The sequence below is a fragment of the Acipenser ruthenus genome, chromosome 44 (assembly GCF_902713425.1).
Source record: "Acipenser ruthenus chromosome 44, fAciRut3.2 maternal haplotype, whole genome shotgun sequence".
Lineage (NCBI taxonomy): Eukaryota > Metazoa > Chordata > Actinopteri > Acipenseriformes > Acipenseridae > Acipenser > Acipenser ruthenus.
Genome location: NC_081232.1, coordinates 5,619,480 through 5,641,611, shown reverse-complemented (window position 1 = coordinate 5,641,611; position 22,132 = coordinate 5,619,480). Strand labels below are relative to the sequence as shown.

At 44.1% G+C, this 22,132-nt stretch overlaps 90 non-coding genes and 9 pseudogenes across 90 annotated transcripts; all 99 read left to right on the top strand.

Annotated features, from left to right (window-relative positions):
* The first annotated feature begins 12 nt into the window (after positions 1 to 12).
* Positions 13 to 131, top strand: LOC131710164 (5S ribosomal RNA). Its single transcript, XR_009312033.1, has one exon. It is a non-coding gene; the product is annotated as a 5S ribosomal RNA (ribosomal RNA).
* Positions 132 to 245: 114 nt separating this feature from the next.
* Positions 246 to 364, top strand: LOC131712411 (5S ribosomal RNA). The gene has a single exon (XR_009314304.1). It is a non-coding gene; the product is annotated as a 5S ribosomal RNA (ribosomal RNA).
* A 114-nt stretch (positions 365 to 478) lies between these two features.
* On the top strand, positions 479 to 597 carry LOC131719646 (5S ribosomal RNA). Its single transcript, XR_009318545.1, has one exon. It is a non-coding gene; the product is annotated as a 5S ribosomal RNA (ribosomal RNA).
* A 100-nt stretch (positions 598 to 697) lies between these two features.
* Positions 698 to 816, top strand: LOC131719645 (5S ribosomal RNA). Its single transcript, XR_009318544.1, has one exon. It is a non-coding gene; the product is annotated as a 5S ribosomal RNA (ribosomal RNA).
* Positions 817 to 930: 114 nt separating this feature from the next.
* LOC131719644 (5S ribosomal RNA) lies at positions 931 to 1,049 on the top strand. The gene has a single exon (XR_009318543.1). It is a non-coding gene; the product is annotated as a 5S ribosomal RNA (ribosomal RNA).
* A 114-nt stretch (positions 1,050 to 1,163) lies between these two features.
* LOC131713349 (5S ribosomal RNA) lies at positions 1,164 to 1,292 on the top strand (annotated as a pseudogene).
* Positions 1,293 to 1,392: 100 nt separating this feature from the next.
* LOC131711669 (5S ribosomal RNA) lies at positions 1,393 to 1,511 on the top strand. Its single transcript, XR_009313557.1, has one exon. It is a non-coding gene; the product is annotated as a 5S ribosomal RNA (ribosomal RNA).
* Positions 1,512 to 1,611: 100 nt separating this feature from the next.
* LOC131719643 (5S ribosomal RNA) lies at positions 1,612 to 1,730 on the top strand. The gene has a single exon (XR_009318542.1). It is a non-coding gene; the product is annotated as a 5S ribosomal RNA (ribosomal RNA).
* A 100-nt stretch (positions 1,731 to 1,830) lies between these two features.
* On the top strand, positions 1,831 to 1,949 carry LOC131711245 (5S ribosomal RNA). Its single transcript, XR_009313128.1, has one exon. It is a non-coding gene; the product is annotated as a 5S ribosomal RNA (ribosomal RNA).
* A 100-nt stretch (positions 1,950 to 2,049) lies between these two features.
* LOC131719642 (5S ribosomal RNA) lies at positions 2,050 to 2,168 on the top strand. The gene has a single exon (XR_009318541.1). It is a non-coding gene; the product is annotated as a 5S ribosomal RNA (ribosomal RNA).
* A 114-nt stretch (positions 2,169 to 2,282) lies between these two features.
* Positions 2,283 to 2,411, top strand: LOC131713607 (5S ribosomal RNA; annotated as a pseudogene).
* A 100-nt stretch (positions 2,412 to 2,511) lies between these two features.
* LOC131719641 (5S ribosomal RNA) lies at positions 2,512 to 2,630 on the top strand. Its single transcript, XR_009318540.1, has one exon. It is a non-coding gene; the product is annotated as a 5S ribosomal RNA (ribosomal RNA).
* Positions 2,631 to 2,730: 100 nt separating this feature from the next.
* On the top strand, positions 2,731 to 2,849 carry LOC131712278 (5S ribosomal RNA). The gene has a single exon (XR_009314171.1). It is a non-coding gene; the product is annotated as a 5S ribosomal RNA (ribosomal RNA).
* Positions 2,850 to 2,960: 111 nt separating this feature from the next.
* LOC131719640 (5S ribosomal RNA) lies at positions 2,961 to 3,079 on the top strand. The gene has a single exon (XR_009318539.1). It is a non-coding gene; the product is annotated as a 5S ribosomal RNA (ribosomal RNA).
* Positions 3,080 to 3,179: 100 nt separating this feature from the next.
* On the top strand, positions 3,180 to 3,298 carry LOC131712433 (5S ribosomal RNA). Its single transcript, XR_009314326.1, has one exon. It is a non-coding gene; the product is annotated as a 5S ribosomal RNA (ribosomal RNA).
* Positions 3,299 to 3,398: 100 nt separating this feature from the next.
* On the top strand, positions 3,399 to 3,517 carry LOC131719639 (5S ribosomal RNA). Its single transcript, XR_009318538.1, has one exon. It is a non-coding gene; the product is annotated as a 5S ribosomal RNA (ribosomal RNA).
* A 100-nt stretch (positions 3,518 to 3,617) lies between these two features.
* LOC131719638 (5S ribosomal RNA) lies at positions 3,618 to 3,736 on the top strand. The gene has a single exon (XR_009318537.1). It is a non-coding gene; the product is annotated as a 5S ribosomal RNA (ribosomal RNA).
* A 100-nt stretch (positions 3,737 to 3,836) lies between these two features.
* LOC131719637 (5S ribosomal RNA) lies at positions 3,837 to 3,955 on the top strand. The gene has a single exon (XR_009318536.1). It is a non-coding gene; the product is annotated as a 5S ribosomal RNA (ribosomal RNA).
* Positions 3,956 to 4,055: 100 nt separating this feature from the next.
* LOC131713476 (5S ribosomal RNA) lies at positions 4,056 to 4,174 on the top strand (annotated as a pseudogene).
* A 100-nt stretch (positions 4,175 to 4,274) lies between these two features.
* Positions 4,275 to 4,393, top strand: LOC131719635 (5S ribosomal RNA). The gene has a single exon (XR_009318534.1). It is a non-coding gene; the product is annotated as a 5S ribosomal RNA (ribosomal RNA).
* Positions 4,394 to 4,493: 100 nt separating this feature from the next.
* LOC131720750 (5S ribosomal RNA) lies at positions 4,494 to 4,612 on the top strand. Its single transcript, XR_009319647.1, has one exon. It is a non-coding gene; the product is annotated as a 5S ribosomal RNA (ribosomal RNA).
* A 100-nt stretch (positions 4,613 to 4,712) lies between these two features.
* Positions 4,713 to 4,831, top strand: LOC131719634 (5S ribosomal RNA). Its single transcript, XR_009318533.1, has one exon. It is a non-coding gene; the product is annotated as a 5S ribosomal RNA (ribosomal RNA).
* A 114-nt stretch (positions 4,832 to 4,945) lies between these two features.
* Positions 4,946 to 5,054, top strand: LOC131715215 (5S ribosomal RNA; annotated as a pseudogene).
* Positions 5,055 to 5,154: 100 nt separating this feature from the next.
* Positions 5,155 to 5,273, top strand: LOC131719633 (5S ribosomal RNA). Its single transcript, XR_009318532.1, has one exon. It is a non-coding gene; the product is annotated as a 5S ribosomal RNA (ribosomal RNA).
* Positions 5,274 to 5,373: 100 nt separating this feature from the next.
* On the top strand, positions 5,374 to 5,492 carry LOC131719632 (5S ribosomal RNA). Its single transcript, XR_009318531.1, has one exon. It is a non-coding gene; the product is annotated as a 5S ribosomal RNA (ribosomal RNA).
* A 114-nt stretch (positions 5,493 to 5,606) lies between these two features.
* Positions 5,607 to 5,725, top strand: LOC131719631 (5S ribosomal RNA). Its single transcript, XR_009318530.1, has one exon. It is a non-coding gene; the product is annotated as a 5S ribosomal RNA (ribosomal RNA).
* Positions 5,726 to 5,825: 100 nt separating this feature from the next.
* LOC131720749 (5S ribosomal RNA) lies at positions 5,826 to 5,944 on the top strand. The gene has a single exon (XR_009319646.1). It is a non-coding gene; the product is annotated as a 5S ribosomal RNA (ribosomal RNA).
* Positions 5,945 to 6,044: 100 nt separating this feature from the next.
* Positions 6,045 to 6,163, top strand: LOC131719630 (5S ribosomal RNA). Its single transcript, XR_009318529.1, has one exon. It is a non-coding gene; the product is annotated as a 5S ribosomal RNA (ribosomal RNA).
* A 100-nt stretch (positions 6,164 to 6,263) lies between these two features.
* Positions 6,264 to 6,382, top strand: LOC131719629 (5S ribosomal RNA). The gene has a single exon (XR_009318528.1). It is a non-coding gene; the product is annotated as a 5S ribosomal RNA (ribosomal RNA).
* A 100-nt stretch (positions 6,383 to 6,482) lies between these two features.
* On the top strand, positions 6,483 to 6,601 carry LOC131710958 (5S ribosomal RNA). Its single transcript, XR_009312840.1, has one exon. It is a non-coding gene; the product is annotated as a 5S ribosomal RNA (ribosomal RNA).
* A 100-nt stretch (positions 6,602 to 6,701) lies between these two features.
* LOC131711056 (5S ribosomal RNA) lies at positions 6,702 to 6,820 on the top strand. Its single transcript, XR_009312938.1, has one exon. It is a non-coding gene; the product is annotated as a 5S ribosomal RNA (ribosomal RNA).
* A 100-nt stretch (positions 6,821 to 6,920) lies between these two features.
* Positions 6,921 to 7,039, top strand: LOC131710938 (5S ribosomal RNA). Its single transcript, XR_009312820.1, has one exon. It is a non-coding gene; the product is annotated as a 5S ribosomal RNA (ribosomal RNA).
* A 100-nt stretch (positions 7,040 to 7,139) lies between these two features.
* Positions 7,140 to 7,258, top strand: LOC131719628 (5S ribosomal RNA). Its single transcript, XR_009318527.1, has one exon. It is a non-coding gene; the product is annotated as a 5S ribosomal RNA (ribosomal RNA).
* A 114-nt stretch (positions 7,259 to 7,372) lies between these two features.
* LOC131719627 (5S ribosomal RNA) lies at positions 7,373 to 7,491 on the top strand. The gene has a single exon (XR_009318526.1). It is a non-coding gene; the product is annotated as a 5S ribosomal RNA (ribosomal RNA).
* Positions 7,492 to 7,605: 114 nt separating this feature from the next.
* LOC131715511 (5S ribosomal RNA) lies at positions 7,606 to 7,734 on the top strand (annotated as a pseudogene).
* A 100-nt stretch (positions 7,735 to 7,834) lies between these two features.
* On the top strand, positions 7,835 to 7,953 carry LOC131719626 (5S ribosomal RNA). Its single transcript, XR_009318525.1, has one exon. It is a non-coding gene; the product is annotated as a 5S ribosomal RNA (ribosomal RNA).
* Positions 7,954 to 8,067: 114 nt separating this feature from the next.
* Positions 8,068 to 8,186, top strand: LOC131719624 (5S ribosomal RNA). Its single transcript, XR_009318523.1, has one exon. It is a non-coding gene; the product is annotated as a 5S ribosomal RNA (ribosomal RNA).
* A 100-nt stretch (positions 8,187 to 8,286) lies between these two features.
* LOC131719623 (5S ribosomal RNA) lies at positions 8,287 to 8,405 on the top strand. The gene has a single exon (XR_009318522.1). It is a non-coding gene; the product is annotated as a 5S ribosomal RNA (ribosomal RNA).
* A 100-nt stretch (positions 8,406 to 8,505) lies between these two features.
* LOC131717989 (5S ribosomal RNA) lies at positions 8,506 to 8,624 on the top strand. Its single transcript, XR_009316883.1, has one exon. It is a non-coding gene; the product is annotated as a 5S ribosomal RNA (ribosomal RNA).
* A 114-nt stretch (positions 8,625 to 8,738) lies between these two features.
* On the top strand, positions 8,739 to 8,857 carry LOC131719622 (5S ribosomal RNA). Its single transcript, XR_009318521.1, has one exon. It is a non-coding gene; the product is annotated as a 5S ribosomal RNA (ribosomal RNA).
* Positions 8,858 to 8,971: 114 nt separating this feature from the next.
* On the top strand, positions 8,972 to 9,090 carry LOC131719621 (5S ribosomal RNA). The gene has a single exon (XR_009318520.1). It is a non-coding gene; the product is annotated as a 5S ribosomal RNA (ribosomal RNA).
* A 100-nt stretch (positions 9,091 to 9,190) lies between these two features.
* On the top strand, positions 9,191 to 9,309 carry LOC131719620 (5S ribosomal RNA). Its single transcript, XR_009318519.1, has one exon. It is a non-coding gene; the product is annotated as a 5S ribosomal RNA (ribosomal RNA).
* Positions 9,310 to 9,423: 114 nt separating this feature from the next.
* On the top strand, positions 9,424 to 9,542 carry LOC131719619 (5S ribosomal RNA). Its single transcript, XR_009318518.1, has one exon. It is a non-coding gene; the product is annotated as a 5S ribosomal RNA (ribosomal RNA).
* Positions 9,543 to 9,642: 100 nt separating this feature from the next.
* On the top strand, positions 9,643 to 9,761 carry LOC131711040 (5S ribosomal RNA). The gene has a single exon (XR_009312922.1). It is a non-coding gene; the product is annotated as a 5S ribosomal RNA (ribosomal RNA).
* Positions 9,762 to 9,861: 100 nt separating this feature from the next.
* On the top strand, positions 9,862 to 9,980 carry LOC131711039 (5S ribosomal RNA). Its single transcript, XR_009312921.1, has one exon. It is a non-coding gene; the product is annotated as a 5S ribosomal RNA (ribosomal RNA).
* Positions 9,981 to 10,080: 100 nt separating this feature from the next.
* On the top strand, positions 10,081 to 10,199 carry LOC131719618 (5S ribosomal RNA). Its single transcript, XR_009318517.1, has one exon. It is a non-coding gene; the product is annotated as a 5S ribosomal RNA (ribosomal RNA).
* A 100-nt stretch (positions 10,200 to 10,299) lies between these two features.
* Positions 10,300 to 10,418, top strand: LOC131710392 (5S ribosomal RNA). Its single transcript, XR_009312264.1, has one exon. It is a non-coding gene; the product is annotated as a 5S ribosomal RNA (ribosomal RNA).
* A 114-nt stretch (positions 10,419 to 10,532) lies between these two features.
* Positions 10,533 to 10,651, top strand: LOC131711276 (5S ribosomal RNA). Its single transcript, XR_009313159.1, has one exon. It is a non-coding gene; the product is annotated as a 5S ribosomal RNA (ribosomal RNA).
* A 114-nt stretch (positions 10,652 to 10,765) lies between these two features.
* Positions 10,766 to 10,884, top strand: LOC131710102 (5S ribosomal RNA). The gene has a single exon (XR_009311971.1). It is a non-coding gene; the product is annotated as a 5S ribosomal RNA (ribosomal RNA).
* A 100-nt stretch (positions 10,885 to 10,984) lies between these two features.
* On the top strand, positions 10,985 to 11,103 carry LOC131710855 (5S ribosomal RNA). Its single transcript, XR_009312737.1, has one exon. It is a non-coding gene; the product is annotated as a 5S ribosomal RNA (ribosomal RNA).
* A 100-nt stretch (positions 11,104 to 11,203) lies between these two features.
* LOC131719617 (5S ribosomal RNA) lies at positions 11,204 to 11,322 on the top strand. Its single transcript, XR_009318516.1, has one exon. It is a non-coding gene; the product is annotated as a 5S ribosomal RNA (ribosomal RNA).
* A 100-nt stretch (positions 11,323 to 11,422) lies between these two features.
* On the top strand, positions 11,423 to 11,541 carry LOC131712620 (5S ribosomal RNA). Its single transcript, XR_009314511.1, has one exon. It is a non-coding gene; the product is annotated as a 5S ribosomal RNA (ribosomal RNA).
* Positions 11,542 to 11,655: 114 nt separating this feature from the next.
* On the top strand, positions 11,656 to 11,774 carry LOC131710391 (5S ribosomal RNA). The gene has a single exon (XR_009312263.1). It is a non-coding gene; the product is annotated as a 5S ribosomal RNA (ribosomal RNA).
* Positions 11,775 to 11,874: 100 nt separating this feature from the next.
* LOC131710390 (5S ribosomal RNA) lies at positions 11,875 to 11,993 on the top strand. The gene has a single exon (XR_009312262.1). It is a non-coding gene; the product is annotated as a 5S ribosomal RNA (ribosomal RNA).
* A 114-nt stretch (positions 11,994 to 12,107) lies between these two features.
* LOC131712096 (5S ribosomal RNA) lies at positions 12,108 to 12,226 on the top strand. The gene has a single exon (XR_009313985.1). It is a non-coding gene; the product is annotated as a 5S ribosomal RNA (ribosomal RNA).
* Positions 12,227 to 12,326: 100 nt separating this feature from the next.
* LOC131719616 (5S ribosomal RNA) lies at positions 12,327 to 12,445 on the top strand. The gene has a single exon (XR_009318515.1). It is a non-coding gene; the product is annotated as a 5S ribosomal RNA (ribosomal RNA).
* A 97-nt stretch (positions 12,446 to 12,542) lies between these two features.
* LOC131719615 (5S ribosomal RNA) lies at positions 12,543 to 12,661 on the top strand. Its single transcript, XR_009318514.1, has one exon. It is a non-coding gene; the product is annotated as a 5S ribosomal RNA (ribosomal RNA).
* A 100-nt stretch (positions 12,662 to 12,761) lies between these two features.
* On the top strand, positions 12,762 to 12,880 carry LOC131711294 (5S ribosomal RNA). The gene has a single exon (XR_009313177.1). It is a non-coding gene; the product is annotated as a 5S ribosomal RNA (ribosomal RNA).
* A 100-nt stretch (positions 12,881 to 12,980) lies between these two features.
* LOC131719613 (5S ribosomal RNA) lies at positions 12,981 to 13,099 on the top strand. Its single transcript, XR_009318512.1, has one exon. It is a non-coding gene; the product is annotated as a 5S ribosomal RNA (ribosomal RNA).
* A 114-nt stretch (positions 13,100 to 13,213) lies between these two features.
* Positions 13,214 to 13,332, top strand: LOC131719612 (5S ribosomal RNA). The gene has a single exon (XR_009318511.1). It is a non-coding gene; the product is annotated as a 5S ribosomal RNA (ribosomal RNA).
* A 114-nt stretch (positions 13,333 to 13,446) lies between these two features.
* On the top strand, positions 13,447 to 13,565 carry LOC131719611 (5S ribosomal RNA). The gene has a single exon (XR_009318510.1). It is a non-coding gene; the product is annotated as a 5S ribosomal RNA (ribosomal RNA).
* Positions 13,566 to 13,679: 114 nt separating this feature from the next.
* LOC131714021 (5S ribosomal RNA) lies at positions 13,680 to 13,798 on the top strand. The gene has a single exon (XR_009315175.1). It is a non-coding gene; the product is annotated as a 5S ribosomal RNA (ribosomal RNA).
* A 114-nt stretch (positions 13,799 to 13,912) lies between these two features.
* Positions 13,913 to 14,031, top strand: LOC131719610 (5S ribosomal RNA). Its single transcript, XR_009318509.1, has one exon. It is a non-coding gene; the product is annotated as a 5S ribosomal RNA (ribosomal RNA).
* A 100-nt stretch (positions 14,032 to 14,131) lies between these two features.
* On the top strand, positions 14,132 to 14,250 carry LOC131719609 (5S ribosomal RNA). The gene has a single exon (XR_009318508.1). It is a non-coding gene; the product is annotated as a 5S ribosomal RNA (ribosomal RNA).
* A 114-nt stretch (positions 14,251 to 14,364) lies between these two features.
* LOC131711865 (5S ribosomal RNA) lies at positions 14,365 to 14,483 on the top strand. The gene has a single exon (XR_009313754.1). It is a non-coding gene; the product is annotated as a 5S ribosomal RNA (ribosomal RNA).
* A 100-nt stretch (positions 14,484 to 14,583) lies between these two features.
* Positions 14,584 to 14,702, top strand: LOC131711987 (5S ribosomal RNA). Its single transcript, XR_009313876.1, has one exon. It is a non-coding gene; the product is annotated as a 5S ribosomal RNA (ribosomal RNA).
* A 100-nt stretch (positions 14,703 to 14,802) lies between these two features.
* On the top strand, positions 14,803 to 14,921 carry LOC131719608 (5S ribosomal RNA). Its single transcript, XR_009318507.1, has one exon. It is a non-coding gene; the product is annotated as a 5S ribosomal RNA (ribosomal RNA).
* Positions 14,922 to 15,021: 100 nt separating this feature from the next.
* LOC131719607 (5S ribosomal RNA) lies at positions 15,022 to 15,140 on the top strand. Its single transcript, XR_009318506.1, has one exon. It is a non-coding gene; the product is annotated as a 5S ribosomal RNA (ribosomal RNA).
* Positions 15,141 to 15,240: 100 nt separating this feature from the next.
* Positions 15,241 to 15,359, top strand: LOC131719606 (5S ribosomal RNA). Its single transcript, XR_009318505.1, has one exon. It is a non-coding gene; the product is annotated as a 5S ribosomal RNA (ribosomal RNA).
* Positions 15,360 to 15,459: 100 nt separating this feature from the next.
* On the top strand, positions 15,460 to 15,588 carry LOC131713348 (5S ribosomal RNA; annotated as a pseudogene).
* A 100-nt stretch (positions 15,589 to 15,688) lies between these two features.
* Positions 15,689 to 15,807, top strand: LOC131711701 (5S ribosomal RNA). The gene has a single exon (XR_009313589.1). It is a non-coding gene; the product is annotated as a 5S ribosomal RNA (ribosomal RNA).
* Positions 15,808 to 15,907: 100 nt separating this feature from the next.
* LOC131719605 (5S ribosomal RNA) lies at positions 15,908 to 16,026 on the top strand. The gene has a single exon (XR_009318504.1). It is a non-coding gene; the product is annotated as a 5S ribosomal RNA (ribosomal RNA).
* Positions 16,027 to 16,126: 100 nt separating this feature from the next.
* On the top strand, positions 16,127 to 16,245 carry LOC131720589 (5S ribosomal RNA). The gene has a single exon (XR_009319486.1). It is a non-coding gene; the product is annotated as a 5S ribosomal RNA (ribosomal RNA).
* A 114-nt stretch (positions 16,246 to 16,359) lies between these two features.
* On the top strand, positions 16,360 to 16,478 carry LOC131719604 (5S ribosomal RNA). The gene has a single exon (XR_009318503.1). It is a non-coding gene; the product is annotated as a 5S ribosomal RNA (ribosomal RNA).
* Positions 16,479 to 16,578: 100 nt separating this feature from the next.
* On the top strand, positions 16,579 to 16,697 carry LOC131719602 (5S ribosomal RNA). The gene has a single exon (XR_009318501.1). It is a non-coding gene; the product is annotated as a 5S ribosomal RNA (ribosomal RNA).
* Positions 16,698 to 16,811: 114 nt separating this feature from the next.
* On the top strand, positions 16,812 to 16,930 carry LOC131711313 (5S ribosomal RNA). The gene has a single exon (XR_009313197.1). It is a non-coding gene; the product is annotated as a 5S ribosomal RNA (ribosomal RNA).
* Positions 16,931 to 17,044: 114 nt separating this feature from the next.
* On the top strand, positions 17,045 to 17,163 carry LOC131719601 (5S ribosomal RNA). Its single transcript, XR_009318500.1, has one exon. It is a non-coding gene; the product is annotated as a 5S ribosomal RNA (ribosomal RNA).
* Positions 17,164 to 17,263: 100 nt separating this feature from the next.
* On the top strand, positions 17,264 to 17,382 carry LOC131719600 (5S ribosomal RNA). The gene has a single exon (XR_009318499.1). It is a non-coding gene; the product is annotated as a 5S ribosomal RNA (ribosomal RNA).
* A 100-nt stretch (positions 17,383 to 17,482) lies between these two features.
* LOC131709899 (5S ribosomal RNA) lies at positions 17,483 to 17,601 on the top strand. The gene has a single exon (XR_009311763.1). It is a non-coding gene; the product is annotated as a 5S ribosomal RNA (ribosomal RNA).
* A 111-nt stretch (positions 17,602 to 17,712) lies between these two features.
* LOC131719599 (5S ribosomal RNA) lies at positions 17,713 to 17,831 on the top strand. The gene has a single exon (XR_009318498.1). It is a non-coding gene; the product is annotated as a 5S ribosomal RNA (ribosomal RNA).
* A 114-nt stretch (positions 17,832 to 17,945) lies between these two features.
* Positions 17,946 to 18,064, top strand: LOC131710163 (5S ribosomal RNA). Its single transcript, XR_009312032.1, has one exon. It is a non-coding gene; the product is annotated as a 5S ribosomal RNA (ribosomal RNA).
* Positions 18,065 to 18,178: 114 nt separating this feature from the next.
* On the top strand, positions 18,179 to 18,297 carry LOC131719598 (5S ribosomal RNA). Its single transcript, XR_009318497.1, has one exon. It is a non-coding gene; the product is annotated as a 5S ribosomal RNA (ribosomal RNA).
* A 100-nt stretch (positions 18,298 to 18,397) lies between these two features.
* LOC131719597 (5S ribosomal RNA) lies at positions 18,398 to 18,516 on the top strand. Its single transcript, XR_009318496.1, has one exon. It is a non-coding gene; the product is annotated as a 5S ribosomal RNA (ribosomal RNA).
* Positions 18,517 to 18,616: 100 nt separating this feature from the next.
* On the top strand, positions 18,617 to 18,735 carry LOC131719596 (5S ribosomal RNA). Its single transcript, XR_009318495.1, has one exon. It is a non-coding gene; the product is annotated as a 5S ribosomal RNA (ribosomal RNA).
* Positions 18,736 to 18,835: 100 nt separating this feature from the next.
* Positions 18,836 to 18,954, top strand: LOC131711244 (5S ribosomal RNA). Its single transcript, XR_009313127.1, has one exon. It is a non-coding gene; the product is annotated as a 5S ribosomal RNA (ribosomal RNA).
* A 100-nt stretch (positions 18,955 to 19,054) lies between these two features.
* Positions 19,055 to 19,173, top strand: LOC131719595 (5S ribosomal RNA). Its single transcript, XR_009318494.1, has one exon. It is a non-coding gene; the product is annotated as a 5S ribosomal RNA (ribosomal RNA).
* Positions 19,174 to 19,273: 100 nt separating this feature from the next.
* LOC131719594 (5S ribosomal RNA) lies at positions 19,274 to 19,392 on the top strand. Its single transcript, XR_009318493.1, has one exon. It is a non-coding gene; the product is annotated as a 5S ribosomal RNA (ribosomal RNA).
* A 114-nt stretch (positions 19,393 to 19,506) lies between these two features.
* On the top strand, positions 19,507 to 19,645 carry LOC131714122 (5S ribosomal RNA; annotated as a pseudogene).
* A 100-nt stretch (positions 19,646 to 19,745) lies between these two features.
* On the top strand, positions 19,746 to 19,864 carry LOC131719593 (5S ribosomal RNA). Its single transcript, XR_009318492.1, has one exon. It is a non-coding gene; the product is annotated as a 5S ribosomal RNA (ribosomal RNA).
* A 100-nt stretch (positions 19,865 to 19,964) lies between these two features.
* On the top strand, positions 19,965 to 20,083 carry LOC131711066 (5S ribosomal RNA). Its single transcript, XR_009312948.1, has one exon. It is a non-coding gene; the product is annotated as a 5S ribosomal RNA (ribosomal RNA).
* Positions 20,084 to 20,183: 100 nt separating this feature from the next.
* On the top strand, positions 20,184 to 20,302 carry LOC131719591 (5S ribosomal RNA). Its single transcript, XR_009318490.1, has one exon. It is a non-coding gene; the product is annotated as a 5S ribosomal RNA (ribosomal RNA).
* Positions 20,303 to 20,402: 100 nt separating this feature from the next.
* LOC131719590 (5S ribosomal RNA) lies at positions 20,403 to 20,521 on the top strand. The gene has a single exon (XR_009318489.1). It is a non-coding gene; the product is annotated as a 5S ribosomal RNA (ribosomal RNA).
* A 111-nt stretch (positions 20,522 to 20,632) lies between these two features.
* On the top strand, positions 20,633 to 20,751 carry LOC131719589 (5S ribosomal RNA). The gene has a single exon (XR_009318488.1). It is a non-coding gene; the product is annotated as a 5S ribosomal RNA (ribosomal RNA).
* Positions 20,752 to 20,851: 100 nt separating this feature from the next.
* Positions 20,852 to 20,970, top strand: LOC131720748 (5S ribosomal RNA). The gene has a single exon (XR_009319645.1). It is a non-coding gene; the product is annotated as a 5S ribosomal RNA (ribosomal RNA).
* A 100-nt stretch (positions 20,971 to 21,070) lies between these two features.
* Positions 21,071 to 21,189, top strand: LOC131720820 (5S ribosomal RNA). Its single transcript, XR_009319717.1, has one exon. It is a non-coding gene; the product is annotated as a 5S ribosomal RNA (ribosomal RNA).
* Positions 21,190 to 21,303: 114 nt separating this feature from the next.
* Positions 21,304 to 21,412, top strand: LOC131715634 (5S ribosomal RNA; annotated as a pseudogene).
* Positions 21,413 to 21,512: 100 nt separating this feature from the next.
* LOC131719588 (5S ribosomal RNA) lies at positions 21,513 to 21,631 on the top strand. Its single transcript, XR_009318487.1, has one exon. It is a non-coding gene; the product is annotated as a 5S ribosomal RNA (ribosomal RNA).
* A 114-nt stretch (positions 21,632 to 21,745) lies between these two features.
* On the top strand, positions 21,746 to 21,864 carry LOC131719587 (5S ribosomal RNA). Its single transcript, XR_009318486.1, has one exon. It is a non-coding gene; the product is annotated as a 5S ribosomal RNA (ribosomal RNA).
* Positions 21,865 to 21,964: 100 nt separating this feature from the next.
* LOC131715633 (5S ribosomal RNA) lies at positions 21,965 to 22,073 on the top strand (annotated as a pseudogene).
* The last annotated feature ends 59 nt before the right edge of the window (positions 22,074 to 22,132 follow it).

The following is a 22,132-nucleotide window of genomic DNA, read 5'->3' as shown; positions in this document are numbered from 1 at the left end:
AGAAATGCAATCGCCTGTGGCCACACCACCTTGAATAAGCCTGATCTCGTCTGATCTCAGAAGCTAAGCAATGTTGGGCTTGGTTAGTACTTGGATGGGAGACCACCTGGGAATATCAAGTGCTGCAGGCATTACATTTTTGTAATTACATTTTACAATTGAAATGTGTGGAGGACAAAAGGAAATTTTGGAGGAATCACCCCCAGCTCACTAAACATAAAAGTCATGAAAGCAGAAATGCAATCGCCTGTGGCCACACCACCTTGAATAAGCCTGATCTCGTCTGATTTCAGAAGCTAAGCAATGTTGGGCTTGGTTAGTACTTGGATGGGAGACCACCTGGGAATATCAAGTGCTGCAGGCATTACATTTTTGTAATTACATTTTACAATTGAAATGTGTGGAGGACAAAAGGAAATTTTGGAGGAATCACCCCCAGCTCACTAAACATAAAAGTCATGAAAGCAGAAATGCCATCGCCTGCGGCCACACCACCTTGAATAAGCCTGATCTCGTCTGATCTCAGAAGCTAAGCAATGTTGGGCTTGGTTAGTACTTGGATGGGAGACCACCTGGGAATATCAAGTGCTGCAGGCATTACATTTTACAATTGAAATGTGTGGAGGACAAAAGGAAATTTTGGAGGAATCACCCCCAGCTCACTAAACATAAAAGTCATGAAAGCAGAAATGCAATCGCCTGCGGCCACACCACCTTGAATAAGCCTGATCTCGTCTGATCTCAGAAGCTAAGCAATGTTGGGCTTGGTTAGTACTTGGATGGGAGACCACCTGGGAATATCAAGTGCTGCAGGCATTACATTTTTGTAATTACATTTTACAATTGAAATGTGTGGAGGACAAAAGGAAATTTTGGAGGAATCACCCCCAGCTCACTAAACATAAAAGTCGTGAAAGCAGAAATGCAATCGCCTGCGGCCACACCACCTTGAATAAGCCTGATCTCGTCTGATCTCAGAAGCTAAGCAATGTTGGGCTTGGTTAGTACTTGGATGGGAGACCACCTGGGAATATCAAGTGCTGCAGGCATTACATTTTTGTAATTACATTTTACAATTGAAATGTGTGGAGGACAAAAGGAAATTTTGGAGGAATCACCCCCAGCTCACTAAACATAAAAGTCATGAAAGCAGAAATGCAATCGCCTGCGGCCACACCACCTTGAATAAGCCTGATCTCGCCTGATCTCGTCTGATCTCAGAAGCTAAGCAATGTTGGGCTTGGTTAGTACTTGGATGGGAGACCACCTGGGAATATCAAGTGCTGCAGGCATTACATTTTACAATTGAAATGTGTGGAGGACAAAAGGAAATTTTGGAGGAATCACCCCCAGCTCACTAAACATAAAAGTCATGAAAGCAGAAATGCAATCGCCTGCGGCCACACCACCTTGAATAAGCCTGATCTCGTCTGATCTCAGAAGCTAAGCAATGTTGGGCTTGGTTAGTACTTGGATGGGAGACCACCTGGGAATATCAAGTGCTACAGGCATTACATTTTACAATTGAAATGTGTGGAGGACAAAAGGAAATTTTGGAGGAATCACCCCCAGCTCACTAAACATAAAAGTCATGAAAGCAGAAATGCAATCGCCTGCGGCCACACCACCTTGAATAAGCCTGATCTCGTCTGATCTCAGAAGCTAAGCAATGTTGGGCTTGGTTAGTACTTGGATGGGAGACCACCTGGGAATATCAAGTGCTGCAGGCATTACATTTTACAATTGAAATGTGTGGAGGACAAAAGGAAATTTTGGAGGAATCACCCCCAGCTCACTAAACATAAAAGTCATGAAAGCAGAAATGCAATCGCCTGCGGCCACACCACCTTGAATAAGCCTGATCTCGTCTGATCTCAGAAGCTAACCAATGTTGGGCTTGGTTAGTACTTGGATGGGAGACCACCTGGGAATATCAAGTGCTGCAGGCATTACATTTTACAATTGAAATGTGTGGAGGACAAAAGGAAATTTTGGAGGAATCACCCCCAGCTCACTAAACATAAAAGTCATGAAAGCAGAAATGCAATCGCCTGCGGCCACACCACCTTGAATAAGCCTGATCTCGTCTGATCTCAGAAGCTAAGCAATGTTGGGCTTGGTTAGTACTTGGATGGGAGACCACCTGGGAATATCAAGTGCTGCAGGCATTACATTTTTGTAATTACATTTTACAATTGAAATGTGTGGAGGACAAAAGGAAATTTTGGAGGAATCACCCCCAGCTCACTAAACATAAAAGTCATGAAAGCAGAAATGCAATCGCCTGCGGCCACACCACCTTGAATAAGCCTGATCTCGTCTGATCTCGTCTGATCTCAGAAGCTAAGCAATGTTGGGCTTGGTTAGTACTTGGATGGGAGACCACCTGGGAATATCAAGTGCTGCAGGCATTACATTTTACAATTGAAATGTGTGGAGGACAAAAGGAAATTTTGGAGGAATCACCCCCAGCTCACTAAACATAAAAGTCATGAAAGCAGAAATGCAATCGCCTGCGGCCACACCACCTTGAATAAGCCTGATCTCGTCTGATCTCAGAAGCTAAGCAATGTTGGGCTTGGTTAGTACTTGGATGGGAGACCACCTGGGAATATCAAGTGCTGCAGGCATTACATTTTACAATTGAAATGTGTGGAGGACAAAAGGAAATTTTGGAGGAATCACCCCCAGCTCACTAAACATAAAAGTCATGAAAGCAGAAATGCAATCGCCTGCGGCCACACCACCTTGAATAAGCCTGATCTCGTCTGATCTCAGAAGCTAAGCAATGTTGAGCTTGGTTAGTACTTGGATGGGAGACCACCTGGGAATATCAAGTGCTGCAGGCATTACATTTTTGTAATTACATTTTACAATTGAAATGTGTGGACAAAAGGAAATTTTGGAGGAATCACCCCCAGCTCACTAAACATAAAAGTCATGAAAGCAGAAAAGCAATCGCCTGCGGCCACACCACCTTGAATAAGCCTGATCTCGTCTGATCTCAGAAGCTAAGCAATGTTGGGCTTGGTTAGTACTTGGATGGGAGACCACCTGGGAATATCAAGTGCTGCAGGCATTACATTTTACAATTGAAATGTGTGGAGGACAAAAGGATATTTTGGAGGAATCACCCCCAGCTCACTAAACATAAAAGTCATGAAAGCAGAAATGCAATCGCCTGCGGCCACACCACCTTGAATAAGCCTGAGCTCGTCTGATCTCAGAAGCTAAGCAATGTTGGGCTTGGTTAGTACTTGGGTGGGAGACCACCTGGGAATATCAAGTGCTGCAGGCATTACGTTTTACAATTGAAATGTGTGGAGGACAAAAGGAAATTTTGGAGGAATCACCCCCAGCTCACTAAACATAAAAGTCATGAAAGCAGAAATGCAATCGCCTGCGGCCACACCACCTTGAATAAGCCTGATCTCGTCTGATCTCAGAAGCTAAGCAATGTTGGGCTTGGTTAGTACTTGGATGGGAGACCACCTGGGAATATCAAGTGCTGCAGGCATTACATTTTACAATTGAAATGTGTGGAGGACAAAAGGAAATTTTGGAGGAATCACCCCCAGCTCACTAAACATAAAAGTCATGAAAGCAGAAATGCAATCGCCTGCGGCCACACCACCTTGAATAAGCCTGATCTCGTCTGATCTCAGAAGCTAAGCAATGTTGGGCTTGGTTAGTACTTGGATGGGAGACCACCTGGGAATATCAAGTGCTGCAGGCATTACATTTTACAATTGAAATGTGTGGAGGACAAAAGGAAATTTTGGAGGAATCACCCCCAGCTCACTAAACATAAAAGTCATGAAAGCAGAAATGCAATCGCCTGCGGCCACACCACCTTGAATAAGCCTGATCTCGTCTGATCTCAGAAGCTAAGCAATGTTGGGCTTGGTTAGTACTTGGATGGGAGACCACCTGGGAATATCAAGTGCTGCAGGCATTACATTCTACAATTGAAATGTGTGGAGGACAAAAGGAAATTTTGGAGGAATCACCCCCAGCTCACTAAACATAAAAGTCATGAAAGCAGAAATGCAATCGCCTGCGGCCACACCACCTTGAATAAGCCTGATCTCGTCTCATCTCAGAAGCTAAGCAATGTTGGGCTTGGTTAGTACTTGGATGGGAGACCACCTGGGAATATCAAGTGCTGCAGGCATTACATTTTACAATTGAAATGTGTGGAGGACAAAAGGAAATTTTGGAGGAATCACCCCCAGCTCACTAAACATAAAAGTCATGAAAGCAGAAATACAATCGCCTGCGGCCACACCACCTTGAATAAGCCTGATCTCGTCTGATCTCAGAAGCTAAGCAATGTTGGGCTTGGTTAGTACTTGGATGGGAGACCACCTGGGAATATCAAGTGCTGCAGGCATTACATTTTACAATTGAAATGTGTGGAGGACAAAAGGAAATTTTGGAGGAATCACCCCCAGCTCACTAAACATAAAAGTCATGAAAGCAGAAATGCAATCGCCTGCGGCCACACCACCTTGAATAAGCCTGATCTCGTCTGATCTCAGAAGCTAAGCAATGTTGGGCTTGGTTAGTACTTGGGTGGGAGACCACCTGGGAATATCAAGTGCTGCAGGCATTACATTTTACAATTGAAATGTGTGGAGGACAAAAGGAAATTTTGGAGGAATCACCCCCAGCTCACTAAACATAAAAGTCATGAAAGCAGAAATGCAATCGCCTGCGGCCACACCACCTTGAATAAGCCTGATCTCGTCTGATCTCAGAAGCTAAGCAATGTTGGGCTTGGTTAGTACTTGGATGGGAGACCACCTGGGAATATCAAGTGCTGCAGGCATTACATTTTTGTAATTACATTTTACAATTGAAATGTGTGGACGACAAAAGGAAATTTTGGAGGAATCACCCCCAGCTCACTAAACATAAAAGTCATGAAAGCAGAAATGCAATCGCCTGCGGCCACACCACCTTGAATAAGCCTGATCTCAGAAGCTAAGCAATGTTGGGCTTGGTTAGTACTTGGATGGGAGACCACCTGGGAATATCAAGTGCTGCAGGCATTACATTTTACAATTGAAATGTGTGGAGGACAAAAGGAAATTTTGGAGGAATCACCCCCAGCTCACTAAACATAAAAGTCATGAAAGCAGAACAGCAATCGCCTGCGGCCACACCACCTTGAATAAGCCTGATCTCGTCTGATCTCAGAAGCTAAGCAATGTTGGGCTTGGTTAGTACTTGGATGGGAGACCACCTGGGAATATCAAGTGCTGCAGGCATTACATTTTACAATTGAAATGTGTGGAGGACAAAAGGAAATTTTGGAGGAATCACCCCCAGCTCACTAAACATAAAAGTCATGAAAGCAGAAATGCAATCGCCTGCGGCCACACCACCTTGAATAAGCCTGATCTCGTCTGATCTCAGAAGCTAAGCAATGTTGGGCTTGGTTAGTACTTGGATGGGAGACCACCTGGGAATATCAAGTGCTGCAGGCATTACATTTTTGTAATTACATTTTACAATTGAAATGTGTGGAGGACAAAAGGAAATTTTGGAGGAATCACCCCCAGCTCACTAAACATAAAAGTCATGAAAGCAGAAATGCAATCGCCTGCGGCCACACCACCTTGAATAAGCCTGATCTCGTCTGATCTCAGAAGCTAAGCAATGTTGGGCTTGGTTAGTACTTGGATGGGAGACCACCTGGGAATATCAAGTGCTGCAGGCATTACATTCTACAATTGAAATGTGTGGAGGACAAAAGGAAATTTTGGAGGAATCACCCCCAGCTCACTAAACATAAAAGTCATGAAAGCAGAAATGCAATCGCCTGCGGCCACACCACCTTGAATAAGCCTGATCTCGTCTGATCTCAGAAGCTAAGCAATGTTGGGCTTGGTTAGTACTTGGGTGGGAGACCACCTGGGAATATCAAGTGCTGCAGGCATTACATTTTACAATTGAAATGTGTGGAGGACAAAAGGAAATTTTGGAGGAATCACCCCCAGCTCACTAAACATAAAAGTCATGAAAGCAGAAATACAATCGCCTGCGGCCACACCACCTTGAATAAGCCTGATCTCGTCTGATCTCAGAAGCTAAGCAATGTTGGGCTTGGTTAGTACTTGGATGGGAGACCACCTGGGAATATCAAGTGCTGCAGGCATTACATTTTACAATTGAAATGTGTGGAGGACAAAAGGAAATTTTGGAGGAATCACCCCCAGCTCACTAAACATAAAAGTCATGAAAGCAGAAATGCAATCGCCTGCGGCCACACCACCTTGAATAAGCCTGATCTCGTCTGATCTCAGAAGCTAAGCAATGTTGGGCTTGGTTAGTACTTGGATGGGAGACCACCTGGGAATATCAAGTGCTGCAGGCATTACATTTTACAATTGAAATGTGTGGAGGACAAAAGGAAATTTTGGAGGAATCACCCCCAGCTCACTAAACATAAAAGTCATGAAAGCAGAAATGCAATCGCCTGCGGCCTCACCACCTTGAATAAGCCTGATCTCGTCTGATCTCAGAAGCTAAGCAATGTTGGGCTTGGTTAGTACTTGGATGGGAGACCACCTGGGAATATCAAGTGCTGCAGGCATTACATTTTACAATTGAAATGTGTGGAGGACAAAAGGAAATTTTGGAGGAATCACCCCCAGCTCACTAAACATAAAAGTCATGAAAGCAGAAATGCAATCGCCTGCGGCCACACCACCTTGAATAAGCCTGATCTCGTCTGATCTCAAAAGCTAAGCAATGTTGGGCTTGGTTAGTACTTGGATGGGAGACCACCTGGGAATATCAAGTGCTGCAGGCATTACATTTTACAATTGAAATGTGTGGAGGACAAAAGGAAATTTTGGAGGAATCACCCCCAGCTCACTAAACATAAAAGTCATGAAAGCAGAAATGCAATCGCCTGCGGCCACACCACCTTGAATAAGCCTGATCTCGTCTGATCTCAGAAGCTAAGCAATGTTGGGCTTGGTTAGTACTTGGATGGGAGACCACCGGGGAATATCAAGTGCTGCAGGCATTACATTTTACAATTGAAATGTGTGGAGGACAAAAGGAAATTTTGGAGGAATCACCCCCAGCTCACTAAACATAAAAGTCATGAAAGCAGAAATGCAATCGCCTGCGGCCACACCACCTTGAATAAGCCTGATCTCGTCTGATCTCAGAAGCTAAGCAATGTTGGGCTTGGTTAGTACTTGGATGGGAGACCACCTGGGAATATCAAGTGCTGCAGGCATTACATTTTTGTAATTACATTTTACAATTGAAATGTGTGGAGGACAAAAGGAAATTTTGGAGGAATCACCCCCAGCTCACTAAACATAAAAGTCATGAAAGCAAAACAGCAATCGCCTGCGGCCACACCACCTTGAATAAGCCTGATCTCGTCTGATCTCAGAAGCTAAGCAATGTTGGGCTTGGTTAGTACTTGGATGGGAGACCACCTGGGAATATCAAGTGCTGCAGGCATTACATTTTTGTAATTACATTTTACAATTGAAATGTGTGGAGGACAAAAGGAAATTTTGGAGGAATCACCCCCAGCTCACTAAACATAAAAGTCATGAAAGCAGAAATGCAATCACCTGCGGCCACACCACCTTGAATAATCCTGATCTTGTCTGATCTCGTCTGATCTCAGAAGCTAAGCAATGTTGGGCTTGGTTAATACTTGGATGGGAGACCACCTGGGAATATCAAGTGCTGCAGGCATTACATTTTACAATTGAAATGTGTGGAGGACAAAAGGAAATTTTGGAGGAATCACCCCCAGCTCACTAAACATAAAAGTCATGAAAGCAGAAATGCAATCGCCTGCGGCCACACCACCTTGAATAAGCCTGATCTCGTCTGATCTCAGAAGCTAAGCAATGTTGGGCTTGGTTAGTACTTGGATGGGAGACCACCTGGGAATATCAAGTGCTGCAGGCATTACATTTTTGTAATTACATTTTACAATTGAAATGTGTGGAGGACAAAAGGAAATTTTGGAGGAATCACCCCCAGCTCACTAAACATAAAAGTCATGAAAGCAGAACAGCAATCGCCTGCGGCCACACCACCTTGAATAAGCCTGATCTCGTCTGATCTCAGAAGCTAAGCAATGTTGGGCTTGGTTAGTACTTGGATGGGAGACCACCTGGGAATATCAAGTGCTGCAGGCATTACATTTTACAATTGAAATGTGTGGAGGACAAAAGGAAATTTTGGAGGAATCACCCCCAGCTCACTAAACATAAAAGTCATGAAAGCAGAAATGCAATCGCCTGCGGCCACACCACCTTGAATAAGCCTGATCTCGTCTGATCTCAGAAGCTAAGCAATGTTGGGCTTGGTTAGTACTTGGATGGGAGACCACCTGGGAATATCAAGTGCTGCAGGCATTACATTTTACAATTGAAATGTGTGGAGGACAAAAGGAAATTTTGGAGGAATCACCCCCAGCTCACTAAACATAAAAGTCATGAAAGCAGAAATGCAATCGCCTGCGGCCACACCACCTTGAATAAGCCTGATCTCATCTGATCTCAGAAGCTAAGCAATGTTGGGCTTGGTTAGTACTTGGATGGGAGACCACCTGGGAATATCAAGTGCTGCAGGCATTACATTTTTGTAATTACATTTTACAATAGAAATGTGTGGAGGACAAAAGGAAATTTTGGAGGAATCACCCCCAGCTCACTAAACATAAAAGTCATGAAAGCAGAACAGCAATCGCCTGCGGCCACACCACCTTGAATAAGCCTGATCTCGTCTGATCTCAGAAGCTAAGCAATGTTGGGCTTGGTTAGTACTTGGATGGGAGACCACCTGGGAATATCAAGTGCTGCAGGCATTACATTTTTGTAATTACATTTTACAATTGAAATGTGTGGAGGACAAAAGGAAATTTTGGAGGAATCACCCCCAGCTCACTAAACATAAAAGTCATGAAAGCAGAAATGCAATCGCCTGCGGCCACACCACCTTGAATAAGCCTGATCTCGTCTGATCTCAGAAGCTAAGCAATGTTGGGCTTGGTTAGTACTTGGATGGGAGACCACCTGGGAATATCAAGTGCTGCAGGCATTACATTTTACAATTGAAATGTGTGGAGGACAAAAGAAAATTTTGGAGGAATCACCCCCAGCTCACTAAACATAAAAGTCATGAAAGCAGAAATGCAATCGCCTGCGGCCACACCACCTTGAATAAGCCTGATCTCGTCTGATCTCAGAAGCTAAGCAATGTTGGGCTTGGTTAGTACTTGGATGGGAGACCACCTGGGAATATCAAGTGCTGCAGGCATTACATTTTTGTAATTACATTTTACAATTGAAATGTGTGGAGGACAAAAGGAAATTTTGGAGGAATCACCCCCAGCTCACTAAACATAAAAGTCATGAAAGCAGAACAGCAATCGCCTGCGGCCACACCACCTTGAATAAGCCTGATCTCGTCTGATCTCAGAAGCTAAGCAATGTTGGGCTTGGTTAGTACTTGGATGGGAGACCACCTGGGAATATCAAGTGCTGCAGGCATTACATTTTACAATTGAAATGTGTGGAGGACAAAAGGAAATTTTGGAGGAATCACCCCCAGCTCACTAAACATAAAAGTCATGAAAGCAGAAATGCAATCGCCTGCGGCCACACCACCTTGAATAAGCCTGATCTCGTCTGATCTCAGAAGCTAAGCAATGTTGGGCTTGGTTAGTACTTGGAAGGGAGACCACCTGGGAATATCAAGTGCTGCAGGCATTACATTTTACAATTGAAATGTGTGGAGGACAAAAGGAAATTTTGGAGGAATCACCCCCAGCTCACTAAACATAAAAGTCATGAAAGCAGAACAGCAATCGCCTGCGGCCACACCACCTTGAATAAGCCTGATCTCGTCTGATCTCAGAAGCTAAGCAATGTTGGGCTTGGTTAGTACTTGGAAGGGAGACCACCTGGGAATATCAAGTGCTGCAGGCATTACATTTTACAATTGAAATGTGTGGAGGACAAAAGGAAATTTTGGAGGAATCCCCCCCAGCTCACTAAACATAAAAGTCATGAAAGCAGAACAGCAATTGCCTGCGGCCACACCACCTTGAATAAGCCTGATCTCGTCTGATCTCAGAAGCTAAGCAATGTTGGGCTTGGTTAGTACTTGGATGGGAGACCACCTGGGAATATCAAGTGCTGCAGGCATTACATTTTACAATTGAAATGTGTGGAGGACAAAAGGAAATTTTGGAGGAATCACCCCCAGCTCACTAAACATAAAAGTCATGAAAGCAGAAATGCAATCGCCTGCGGCCACACCACCTTGACTAAGCCTGATCTCGTCTGATCTCAGAAGCTAAGCAATGTTGGGCTTGGTTAGTACTTGGATGGGAGACCACCTGGGAATATCAAGTGCTGCAGGCATTACATTTTTGTAATTACATTTTACAATTGAAATGTGTGGAGGACAAAAGGAAATTTTGGAGGAATCACCCCCAGCTCACTAAACATAAAAGTCATGAAAGCAGAACAGCAATCGCCTGCGGCCACACCACCATGAATAAGCCTGATCTCGTCTGATCTCAGAAGCTAAGCAATGTTGGGCTTGGTTAGTACTTGGATGGGAGACCACCTGGGAATATCAAGTGCTGCAGGCATTACATTTTTGTAATTACATTTTACAATTGAAATGTGTGGAGGACAAAAGGAAATTTTGGAGGAATCACCCCCAGCTCACTAAACATAAAAGTCATGAAAGCAGAACAGCAATCGTCTGCGGCCACACCACCTTGAATAAGCCTGATCTCGTCTGATCTCAGAAGCTAAGCAATGTTGGGCTTGGTTAGTACTTGGATGGGAGACCACCTGGGAATATCAAGTGCTGCAGGCATTACATTTTACAATTGAAATGTGTGGAGGACAAAAGGAAATTTTGGAGGAATCACCCCCAGCTCACTAAACATAAAAGTCATGAAAGCAGAAATGCAATCACCTGCGGCCACACCACCTTGAATAAGCCTGATCTCGTCTGATCTCAGAAGCTAAGCAATGTTGGGCTTGGTTAGTACTTGGATGGGAGACCACCTGGGAATATCAAGTGCTGCAGGCATTACATTTTACAATTGAAATGTGTGGAGGACAAAAGGAAATTTTGGAGGAATCACCCCCAGCTCACTAAACATAAAAGTCATGAAAGCAGAAATGCAATCGCCTGCGGCCACACCACCTTGAATAAGCCTGATCTCGTCTGATCTCAGAAGCTAAGCAATGTTGGGCTTGGTTAGTACTTGGATGGGAGACCACCTGGGAATATCAAGTGCTGCAGGCATTACATTTTACAATTGAAATGTGTGGAGGACAAAAGGAAATTTTGGAGGAATCACCCCCAGCTCACTAAACATAAAAGTCATGAAAGCAGAAAAGCAATCGCCTGCGGCCACAACACCTTGAATAAGCCTGATCTCGTCTGATCTCAGAAGCTAAGCAATGTTGGGCTTGGTTAGTACTTGGATGGGAGACCACCTGGGAATATCAAGTGCTGCAGGCATTACATTTTTGTAATTACATTTTACAATTGAAATGTGTGGAGGACAAAAGGAAATTTTGGAGGAATCACCCCCAGCTCACTAAACATAAAAGTCATGAAAGCAGAAATGCAATCGCCTGCGGCCACACCACCTTGACTAAGCCTGATCTCGTCTGATCTCAGAAGCTAAGCAATGTTGGGCTTGGTTAGTACTTGGATGGGAGACCACCTGGGAATATCAAGTGCTGCAGGCATTACATTTTACAATTGAAATGTGTGGAGGACAAAAGGAAATTTTGGAGGAATCACCCCCAGCTCACTAAACATAAAAGTCATGAAAGCAGAAATGCAATCGCCTGCGGCCACACCACCTTGACTAAGCCTGATCTCGTCTGATCTCAGAAGCTAAGCAATGTTGGGCTTGGTTAGTACTTGGATGGGAGACCACCTGGGAATATCAAGTGCTGCAGGCATTACATTTTTGTAATTACATTTTACAATTGAAATGTGTGGAGGACAAAAGGAAATTTTGGAGGAATCACCCCCAGCTCACTAAACATAAAAGTCATGAAAGCAGAAATGCATTTGCCTGCGGCCACACCACCTTGAATAAGCCTGATCTCGTCTGATCTCAGAAGCTAAGCAATGTTAGGCTTGGTTAGTACTTGGATGGGAGACCACCTGGGAATATCAAGTGCTGCAGGCATTACATTTTACAATTGAAATGTGTGGAGGACAAAAGGAAATTTTGGAGGAATCACCCCCAGCTCACTAAACATAAAAGTCATGAAAGCAGAAATGCAATTGCCTGCGGCCACACCACCTTGAATAAGCCTGATCTCGTCTGATCTCAGAAGCTAAGCAATGTTGGGCTTGGTTAGTACTTGGATGGGAGACCACCTGGGAATATCAAGTGCTGCAGGCATTACATTTTACAATTGAAATGTGTGGACAAAAGGAAATTTTCGAGGAATCACCCCCAGCTCACTAAACATAAAAGTCATGAAAGCAGAAATGCAATCGCCTGCGGCCACACCACCTTGAATAAGCCTGATCTCGTCTGATCTCAGAAGCTAAGCAATGTTGGGCTTGGTTAGTACTTGGATGGGAGACCACCTGGGAATATCAAGTGCTGCAGGCATTACATTTTACAATTGAAATGTGTGGAGGACAAAAGGAAATTTTGGAGGAATCACCCCCAGCTCACTAAACATAAAAGTCATGAAAGCAGAAATGTAATCGCATGCGGCCACACCACCTTGAATAAGCCTGATCTCGTCTGATCTCAGAAGCTAAGCAATGTTGGGCTTGGTTAGTACTTGGATGGGAGACCACCTGGGAATATCAAGTGCTGCAGGCATTACATTTTACAATTGAAATGTGTGGAGGACAAAAGGAAATTTTGGAGGAATCACCCCCAGCTCACTAAACATAAAAGTCATGAAAGCAGAAATGCAATCGCCTGCGGCCACACCACCTTGAATAAGCCTGATCTCGTCTGATCTCAGAAGCTAAGCAATGTTGGGCTTGGTTAGTACTTGGATGGGAGACCACCTGGGAATATCAAGTGCTGCAGGCATTACATTTTTGTAATTACATTTTACAATTGAAATGTGTGGAGGACAAAAGGAAATTTTGGAGGAATCACCCCCAGCTCACTAAACATAAAAGTCATGAAAGCAGAAATGCAATCGCCTGCGGCCACACCACCTTGAATAAGCCTGATCTCGTCTGATCTCAGAAGCTAAGCAATGTTGGGCTTGGTTAGTACTTGGATGGGAGACCACCTGGGAATATCAAGTGCTGCAGGCATTACATTTTTGTAATTACATTTTACAATTGAAATGTGTGGAGGACAAAAGGAAATTTTGGAGGAATCACCCCCAGCTCACTAAACATAAAAGTCATGAAAGCAGAAATGCAATCGCCTGCGGCCACACCACCTTGAATAAGCCTGATCTCGTCTGATCTCAGAAGCTAAGCAATGTTGGGCTTGGTTAGTACTTGGATGGGAGACCACCTGGGAATATCAAGTGCTGCAGGCATTACATTTTTGTAATTACATTTTACAATTGAAATGTGTGGAGGACAAAAGGAAATTTTGGAGGAATCACCCCCAGCTCACTAAACATAAAAGTCATGAAAGCAGAAATGCAATCGCCTGCGGCCACACCACCTTGAATAAGCCTGATCTCGTCTGATCTCAGAAGCTAAGCAATGTTGGGCTTGGTTAGTACTTGGATGGGAGACCACCTGGGAATACCAAGTGCTGCAGGCATTACATTTTTGTAATTACATTTTACAATTGAAATGTGTGGAGGACAAAAGGAAATTTTGGAGGAATCACCCCCAGCTCACTAAACATAAAAGTCATGAAAGCAGAAATGCAACCGCCTGCGGCCACACCACCTTGAATAAGCCTGATCTCGTCTGATCTCAGAAGCTAAGCAATGTTGGGCTTGGTTAGTACTTGGATGGGAGACCACCTGGGAATATCAAGTGCTGCAGGCATTACATTTTACAATTGAAATGTGTGGAGGACAAAAGGAAATTTTGGAGGAATCACCCCCAGCTCACTAAACATAAAAGTCATGAAAGCAGAAATGCAATCGCCTGCGGCCACACCACCTTGAATAAGCCTGATCTCGTCTGATCTCAGAAGCTAAGCAATGTTGGGCTTGGTTAGTACTTGGATGGGAGACCACCTGGGAATATCAAGTGCTGCAGGCATTACATTTTTGTAATTACATTTTACAATTGAAATGTGTGGAGGACAAAAGGAAATTTTGGAGGAATCACCCCCAGCTCACTAAACATAAAAGTCATGAAAGCAGAAATGCAATCGCCTGCGGCCACACCACCTTGAATAAGCCTGATCTTGTCTGATCTCAGAAGCTAAGCAATGTTGGGCTTGGTTAGTACTTGGATGGGAGACCACCTGGGAATATCAAGTGCTGCAGGCATTACATTTTACAATTGAAATGTGTGGAGGACAAAAGGAAATTTTGGAGGAATCACCCCCAGCTCACTAAACATAAAAGTCATGAAAGCAGAAATACAATCGCCTGCGGCCACACCACCTTGAATAAGCCTGATCTCGTCTGATCTCAGAAGCTAAGCAATGTTGGGCTTGGTTAGTACTTGGATGGGAGACCACCTGGGAATATCAAGTGCTGCAGCCATTACATTTTACAATTGAAATGTGTGGAGGACAAAAGGAAATTTTGGAGGAATCACCCCCAGCTCACTAAACATAAAAGTCATGAAAGCAGAAATGCAATCGCCTGCGGCCACACCACCTTGAATAAGCCTGATCTCGTCTGATCTCAGAAGCTAAGCAATGTTGGGCTTGGTTAGTACTTGGATGGGAGACCACCTGGGAATATCAAGTGCTGCAGGCATTACATTTTACAATTGAAATGTGTGGAGGACAAAAGGAAATTTTGGAGGAATCACCCCCAGCTCACTAAACATAAAAGTCATGAAAGCAGAAATGCAATCGCCTGCGGCCACACCACCTTGAATAAGCCTGATCTCGTCTGATCTCAGAAGCTAAGCAATGTTGGGCTTGGTTAGTACTTGGATGGGAGACCACCTGGGAATATCAAGTGCTGCAGGCATTACATTTTAGAATTGAAATGTGTGGAGGAAAAAAGGACATTTTGGAGGAATCACCCCCAGCTCACTAAACATAAAAGTCATGAAAGCAGAAATGCAATCGCCTGCGGCCACACCACCTTGAATAAGCCTGATCTCGTCTGATCTCAGAAGCTAAGCAATGTTGGGCTTGGTTAGTACTTGGATGGGAGACCACCTGGGAATATCAAGTGCTGCAGGCATTACATTTTACAATTGAAATGTGTGGAGGACAAAAGGAAATTTTGGAGGAATCACCCCCAGCTCACTAAACATAAAAGTCATGAAAGCAGAACAGCAATCGCCTGCGGCCACACCACCTTGAATAAGCCTGATCTCGCCTGATCTCGTCTGATCTCAGAAGCTAAGCAATGTTGGGCTTGGTTAGTACTTGGATGGGAGACCACCTGGGAATATCAAGTGCTGCAGGCATTACATTTTACAATTGAAATGTGTGGAGGACAAAAGGAAATTTTGGAGGAATCACCCCCAGCTCACTAAACATAAAAGTCGTGAAAGCAGAAATGCAATCGCCTGCGGCCACACCACCTTGAATAAGCCTGACCTCGTCTGATCTCAGAAGCTAAGCAATGTTGGGCTTGGTTAGTACTTGGATGGGAGACCACCTGGGAATATCAAGTGCTGCAGGCATTACATTTTACAATTGAAATGTGTGGAGGACAAAAGGAAATTTTGGAGGAATCACCCCCAGCTCACTAAACATAAAAGTCATGAAAGCAAAAATGCAATCGCCTGCGGCCACACCACCTTGAATAAGCCTGATCTCGTCTGATCTCAGAAGCTAAGCAATGTTGGGCTTGGTTAGTACTTGGATGGGAGACCACCTGGGAATATCAAGTGCTGCAGGCATTACATCTTACAATTGAAATGTGTGGAGGACAAAAGGAAATTTTGGAGGAATCACCCCCAGCTCACTAAACATAAAAGTCATGAAAGCAGAAATGCAATCGCCTGCGGCCACACCACCTTGGATAAGCCTGATCTCGTCTGATCTCAGAAGCTAAGCAATGTTGGGCTTGGTTAGTACTTGGATGGGAGACCACCTGGGAATATCAAGTGCTGCAGGCATTACATTTTTGTAATTACATTTTACAATTGAAATGTGTGGAGGACAAAAGGAAATTTTGGAGGAATCACCCCCAGCTCACTAAACATAAAACTCATGAAAGCAGAAATGCAATCGCCTGCGGCCACACCACCTTGAATAAGCCTGATCTCGTCTGATCTCAGAAGCTAAGCAATGTTGGGCTTGGTTAGTACTTGGATGGGAGACCACCTGGGAATATCAAGTGCTGCAGGCATTACATTTTACAATTGAAATGTGTGGAGGACAAAAGGAAATTTTGGAGGAATCACCCCCAGCTCACTAAACATAAAAGTCATGAAAGCAGAAATTCAATCGCCTGCGGCCACACCACCTTGAATAAGCCTGATCTCGTCTGATCTCAGAAGCTAAGCAATGTTGGGCTTGGTTAGTACTTGGATGGGAGACCACCTGGGAATATCAAGTGCTGCAGGCATTACATTTTTGTAATTACATTTTACAATTGAAATGTGTGGAGGACAAAAGGAAATTTTGGAGGAATCACCCCCAGCTCACTAAACATAAAAGTCATGAAAGCAGAAATGCAATCGCCTGCGGCCACACCACCTTGAATAAGCCTGATCTCGTCTGATCTTAGAAGCTAAGCAATGTTGGGCTTGGTTAGTACTTGGATGGGAGACCACCTGGGAATATCAAGTGCTGCAGGCATTACATTTTTGTAATTACATTTTACAATTGAAATGTGTGGAGGACAAAAGGAAATTTTGGAGGAATCACCCCCATCTCACTTAACATAAAAGTCATGAAAGCAGAAATGCAATCGCCTGCGGCCACACCACCTTGAATAAGCCTGATCTCGTCTGATCTCAGAAGCTAAGCAATGTTGGGCTTGGTTAGTACTTGGATGGGAGACCACCTGGGAATATCAAGTGCTGCAGGCATTACATTTTACAATAGAAATGTGTGGAGGACAAAAGGAAATTTTGGAGGAATCACCCCCAGCTCACTAAACATAAAAGTCATGAAAGCAGAAATGCAATCGCCTGCGGCCACACCACCTTGAATAAGCCTGATCTCGTCTGATCTCAGAAGCTAAGCAATGTTGGGCTTGGTTAGTACTTGGATGGGAGACCACCTGGGAATATCAAGTGCTGCAGGCATTACATTTTACAATTGAAATGTGTGGAGGACAAAAGGAAATTTTGGAGGAATCACCCCCAGCTCACTAAACATAAAATTCATGAAAGCAGAAATGCAATCGCCTGCGGTCACACCACCTTGAATAAGCCTGATCTCGTCTGATCTCAGAAGCTAAGCAATGTTGGGCTTGGTTAGTACTTGGATGGGAGACCACCTGGGAATATCAAGTGCTGCAGGCATTACATTTTTGTAATTACATTTTACAATTGAAATGTGTGGACAAAAGGAAATTTTGGAGGAATCACCCCCAGCTCACTAAACATAAAAGTCATGAAAGCAGAAATGCAATCGCCTGCGGCCACACCACCTTGAATAAGCCTGATCTCGTCTGATCTCAGAAGCTAAGCAATGTTGGGCTTGGTTAGTACTTGGATGGGAGACCACCTGGGAATATCAAGTGCTGCAGGCATTACATTTTTGTAATTACATTTTACAATTGAAATGTGTGGAGGACAAAAGGAAATTTTGGAGGAATCACCCCCAGCTCACTAAACATAAAAGTCATGAAAGCAGAAATGCAATCGCCTGTGGCCACACCACCTTGAATAAGCCTGATCTCGTCTGATCTCAGAAGCTAAGCAATGTTGGGCTTGGTTAGTACTTGGATGGGAGACCACCTGGGAATATCAAGTGCTGCAGGCATTACATTTTTGTAATTACATTTTACAATTGAAATGTGTGGAGGACAAAAGGAAATTTTGGAGGAATCACCCCCAGCTCACTAAACATAAAAGTCATGAAAGCAGAAATGCAATCGCCTGCGGCCACACCACCTTGAATAAGCCTGATCTCGTCTGATCTCAGAAGCTAAGCAATGTTGGGCTTGGTTAGTACTTGGATGGGAGACCACCTGGGAATATCAAGTGCTGCAGGCATTACATTTTACAATTGAAATGTGTGGAGGACAAAAGGAAATTTTGGAGGAATCACCCCCAGCTCACTAAACATAAAAGTCATGAAAGCAGAAATGCAATCGCCTGCGGCCACACCACCTTGAATAAGCCTGATCTCGTCTGATCTCAGAAGCTAAGCAATGTTGGGCTTGGTTAGTACTTGGATGGGAGACCACCTGGGAATATCAAGTGCTGCAGGCATTACATTTTACAATTGAAATGTGTGGAGGACAAAAGGAAATTTTGGAGGAATCACCCCCAGCTCACTAAACATAAAAGTCATGAAAGCAGAAATGCAATCGCCTGCGGCCACACCACCTTGAATAAGCCTGATCTCGTCTGATCTCAGAAGCTAAGCAATGTTGGGCTTGGTTAGTACTTGGATGGGAGACCACCTGGGAATATCAAGTGCTGCAGGCATTACATTTTACAATTGAAATGTGTGGAGGACAAAAGGAATTTTTGGAGGAATCACCCCCAGCTCACTAAACATAAAAGTCATGAAAGCAGAAATGCAATCGCCTGCGGCCACACCACCTTGAATAAGCCTGATCTCGTCTGATCTCAGAAGCTAACCAATGTTGGGCTTGGTTAGTACTTGGATGGGAGACCACCTGGGAATATCAAGTGCTGCAGGCATTACATTTTACAATTGAAATGTGTGGAGGACAAAAGGAAATTTTGGAGGAATCACCCCCAGCTCACTAAACATAAAAGTCATGAAAGCAGAAATGCAATCGCCTGCGGCCACACCACCTTGAATAAGCCTGATCTCGTCTGATCTCAGAAGCTAAGCAATGTTGGGCTTGGTTAGTACTTGGATGGGAGACCACCTGGGAATATCAAGTGCTGCAGGCATTACATTTTACAATAGAAATGTGTGGAGGACAAAAGGAAATTTTGGAGGAATCACCCCCAGCTCACTAAACATAAAAGTCATGAAAGCAGAAATGCAATCGCCTGCGGCCACACCACCTTGAATAAGCCTGATCTCGTCTGATCTCAGAAGCTAAGCAATGTTGGGCTTGGTTAGTACTTGGATGGGAGACCACCTGGGAATATCAAGTGCTGCAGGCATTACATTTTTGTAATTACATTTTACAATTGAAATGTGTGGAGGACAAAAGGAAATTTTGGAGGAATCACCCCCAGCTCACTAAACATAAAAGTCATGAAAGCAGAAATGCAATCGCCTGCGGCCACACCACCTTGAATAAGCCTGATCTCGCCTGATCTCGTCTGATCTCGTCTGATCTCAGAAGCTAAGCAATGTTGGGCTTGGTTAGTACTTGGATGGGAGACCACCTGGGAATATCAAGTGCTGCAGGCATTACATTTTACAATTGAAATGTGTGGAGGACAAAAGGAAATTTTGGAGGAATCACCCCCAGCTCACTAAACATAAAAGTCATGAAAGCAGAAATGCAATCGCCTGCGGCCACACCACCTTGAATAAGCCTGATCTCGTCTGATCTCAGAAGCTAAGCAATGTTGGGCTTGGTTAGTACTTGGATGGGAGACCACCTGGGAATATCAAGTGCTGCAGGCATTACATTTTACAATTGAAATGTGTGGAGGACAAAAGGAAATTTTGGAGGAATCACCCCCAGCTCACTAAACATAAAAGTCATGAAAGCAGAAATGCAATCGCCTGCGGCCACACCACTTTGAATAAGCCTGATCTCGTCTGATCTCAGAAGCTAAGCAATGTTGGGCTTGGTTAGTGCTTGGATGGGAGACCACCTGGGAATATCAAGTGCTGCAGGCATTACATTTTACAATTGAAATGTGTGGAGGACAAAAGGAAATTTTGGAGGAATCACCCCCAGCTCACTAAACATAAAAGTCATGAAAGCAGAAATGCAATCGCCTGCGGCCACACCACCTTGAATAAGCCTGATCTCGTCTGATCTCAGAAGCTAAGCAATGTTGGGCTTGGTTAGTACTTGGATGGGAGACCACCTGGGAATATCAAGTGCTGCAGGCATTACATTTTACAATTGAAATGTGTGGAGGACAAAAGGAAATTTTGGAGGAATCACCCCCAGCTCACTAAACATAAAAGTCATGAAAGCAGAAATGCAATCGCCTGCGGCCACACCACCTTGAATAAGCCTGATCTCGTCTGATCTCAGAAGCTAAGCAATGTTGGGCTTGGTTAGTACTTGGATGGGAGACCACCTGGGAATATCAAGTGCTGCAGGCATTACATTTTTGTAATTACATTTTACAATTGAAATGTGTGGACAAAATTAAATTTTGGAGGAATCACCCCCAGCTCACTAAACATAAAAGTCATGAAAGCAGAAAAGCAATCGCCTGCGGCCACACCACCTTGAATAAGCCTGATCTCGTCTGATCTCAGAAGCTAAGCAATGTTGGGCTTGGTTAGTACTTGGATGGGAGACCACCTGGGAATATCAAGTGCTGCAGGCATTACATTTTACAATTGAAATGTGTGGAGGACAAAAGGAAATTTTGGAGGAATCACCCCCAGCTCACTAAACATAAAAGTCATGAAAGCAGAAATGCAATCGCCTGCGGCCACACCACCTTGAATAAGCCTGATCTCGTCTGATCTCAGAAGCTAAGCAATGTTGGGCTTGGTTAGTACTTGGGTGGGAGACCACCTGGGAATATCAAGTGCTGCAGGCATTACATTTTACAATTGAAATGTGTGGAGGACAAAAGGAAATTTTGGAGGAATCACCCCCAGCTCACTAAACATAAAAGTCATGAAAGCAGAAATGCAATCGCCTGCGGCCACACCACCTTGAATAAGCCTGATCTCGTCTGATCTCAGAAGCTAAGCAATGTTGGGCTTGGTTAGTACTTGGATGGGAGACCACTTGGGAATATCAAGTGCTGCAGGCATTACATTTTTGTAATTACATTTTACAATTGAAATGTGTGGAGGACAAAAGGAAATTTTGGAGGAATCACCCCCAGCTCACTAAACATAAAAGTCATGAAAGCAGAAATGCAATCGCCTGCGGCCACACCACCTTGAATAAGCCTGATTTCAGAAGCTAAGCAATGTTGGGCTTGGTTAGTACTTGGATGGGAGACCACCTGGGAATATCAAGTGCTGCAGGCATTACATTTTACAATTGAAATGTGTGGAGGACAAAAGGAAATTTTGGAGGAATCACCCCCAGCTCACTAAACATAAAAGTCATGAAAGCAGAAATGCAATCGCCTGCGGCCACACCACCTTGAATAAGCCTGATCTCGTCTGATCTCAGAAGCTAAGCAATGTTGGGCTTGGTTAGTACTTGGATGGGAGACCACCTGGGAATATCAAGTGCTGCAGGCATTACATTTTTGTAATTACATTTTACAATTGAAATGTGTGGAGGACAAAAGGAAATTTTGGAGGAATCACCCCCAGCTCACTAAACATAAAAGTCATGAAAGCAGAAATGCAATCGCCTGCGGCCACACCACCTTGAATAAGCCTGATCTCGTCTGATCTCAGAAGCTAAGCAATGTTGGGCTTGGTTAGTACTTGGATGGGAGACCACCTGGGAATATCAAGTGCTGCAGGCATTACATTTTACAATTGAAATGTGTGGAGGACAAAAGGAAATTTTGGAGGAATCACCCCCAGCTCACTAAACATAAAAGTCATGAAAGCAGAAATGCAATCGCCTGCGGCCACACCACCTTGAATAAGCCTGATTTCAGAAGCTAAGCAATGTTGGGCTTGGTTAGTACTTGGATGGGAGACCACCTGGGAATATCAAGTGCTGCAGGCATTACATTTTACAATTGAAATGTGTGGAGGACAAAAGGAAATTTTGGAGGAATCACCCCC